A 2,709-nucleotide genomic window follows, 5' to 3' on the forward strand; every position below is an offset into this window, starting at 1 on the left:
TGCCTTCCTATTTAACCTCAGCCTTATGATTTCTTGTCCTTATCAAACATCAGGATCTATCTAAAAGAGAAAGAAATATGATATCTGATGAAAACCAAATCTATCTTTGGATTTGAAGTGTCCTAATCTCTTGCCACCTTCTCCCAATGTCCATTCATTCACAGTAATCGGGGCCTTATTTTCATCTATCATGATCACCTTTGTCACTTTGGATCCAAATTTTTGGTTTGGAATCCAAATCAGTACCCTCCCTTAGTCATACCTATCCAATGCCTTCTTTTTTCTATGTCCATGAGGCTTCATAGTTGTCCACTATAATCTATTCCAAATCCTCACTCGGGATTGCCTCGAAAACCTGGTCATCCTTTGTCCTTAAATTTATTCCCATGTTTGCCATGTAATCTGCAGCCATGTTTGCCTCCCTGAAAAACATGTCTGACCTTGTAGTCAGGAACTTTATTTAGAGCATCCATAATGTCCCTCAGAATCCTCTATATTTTCTAATTTGGTGTGGCACCATTCTTAATAGCGTTGATAAGAATCTATGCATCACCTTCTATCAGTATAGAGTTCAAACCCTTCTCTACACATTGTCTGAGTCCTTTAGCAATATAGTAGCTATAGATGATGCTAGGCAAAGGTATATACAGGGCTATAAGATTGCTACAAAGCAAGGGTCAAGTGTTGAAACAAACAAAGCCAATATAGACTCAATTAGGTGCTATGAACGTGATGGAATTCAATGATGGTGATGAAATGCCATGATGGTGATGGAATGCAATGATGGTGATGGAATGCCATGATAGTCAAATTATTATGGATTGTCATGGCATTCCATCACCATGAGAACACATTTCTTTGAGATATTTTTTCAAACAGTTCATTGCCTTGTCTATGCAGGGCAGTGAACCATTTGATTGACCTTCATATAAGATGTAAGCTAACATAAGATAAATGAATTACATATGCAGGAACTTGAACACCTTTGACTATGATCCTGCATAGTCTACATAAAGACAAGGCAATGATTCTTCTCATGGATCGACAGGTATAAGTCAATACACCCTATAGAAACCATTTATTATTTGCTTGCGTTCTGTTTACACCCATCTTGGAGTGGTTTAATTATAAGCCAGGTTTAAGCAACTATATTTATCAAAACTTTGATTTTTTTCTCACCTAAACCACCTTGACATCCACATGGTATAGATCATTCCAGATAATCTCATATACAGGCTCAACAACAGGGAGAATGCTCAAGAATGACAAATTCTTCAATGATCATCAACCTTATCTAGAGCATGAGATAGTAGGAAACCTCAAACATACATAAAAACTTTGAAATATGTCTTGATTTTAATGATTTATGACAAACCATAAGTGAAATAGATAAGAAATCGATAACCTAATGACATCTACTAGAATATACCAGTACCTTACTCCATTGGGCTCTAAGTTTCTAAAATATCACTGAAACTTGACATAAATTTATCTAATAGCTGATTAAATCTTAAACAATACTGCTTTACAGTAGCATTTTATTTGTAATTTCTTATCCGAACTACTTATCAAATCCTAGTACAAGCTTTATCCCTCTGTAATCTCATTCAAGCATTTTAATTAACCCCTGGATTAAAGCATGAAATGAAAAATTACATACATCATAACAATGCAACAAGCAAATGAAACCTTTGATTCCATTAAATCAAAAGAAGATAAAATCATACACAGGAGAGTAAGGATTTTGAAATTATATCTGTATTAACTTCAAAAGCTATCTTCTATCAAATAACTGAATACATTTCATTTACAGAAGAACCCATTTGACATTTGAAACGGATGACTATCTTCTATTTCGCTGCAAAATTACATTACAATTCTTTGCTATTTACTCATGACTTCTCAAAACTGGAACCTAATCCTACAAACCAGACCTACACAAGAGACCCTATTCAGAGATTTTGGAACCCTTTCTAATGGCCTTGATTTCTCTTTTATAGAAAATAAGTGAGAAAAAATATTGAGGCCAAGAGACACATGTCATCTAGAATGAACAAGCCAAGAAAGCCATACGTAATTCTATTATAAAATATTCCTTAAAACTACCCATATGCTGGCACCCGTGATAAAATAGAATCACAATTTGTAATTGAACATTGGTAGAAACAAAATTGCTTGAGTCATGCCATTATCATCCTGATGTCTCCAATCAGACTATGAGATGCTTCATTTTTTCCTACACAATATTTCCCTTCTTGGAAGGGAAACTGGATCCTGGCAAGAACTAAAATTGCCCCCAAACTAGAGGAAGATCTCCAACCTTTATGCCCAGGATTAGAGAAAGTGGAAGGAGAAGCTTATAGGAAAATATAATATGTTGGGGAGGTGTTGCAACTTTCATGTCGTCGCAAAGACAACTAGCTGTCACAACCCACTTAAAAAAAATCCTTCTTTCAATCCCTTGTGGGCTCCTTCCTCAAACCCCTTGCCAGCTAGTGGCAGAGTAGAAGCATAGGATTTATCATGAGTGGATTTTTCTAATAAGAAATGGCTTTCACGCCCCCTCTAACAATCCTTCGAACTTTCACAGCCCCTCTGACAATAAGCAAACTCGCACAAGAGAAAGAACATCCATCTGGTATCAACAAGCAAACAACAACTCCATGTACAATACTGCTCAAATATCATCTTCTTCACTGATGAAAAACC

Source organism: Cryptomeria japonica, chromosome 10 (genome assembly GCF_030272615.1).
Source record: "Cryptomeria japonica chromosome 10, Sugi_1.0, whole genome shotgun sequence".
NCBI lineage: Eukaryota > Viridiplantae > Streptophyta > Pinopsida > Cupressales > Cupressaceae > Cryptomeria > Cryptomeria japonica.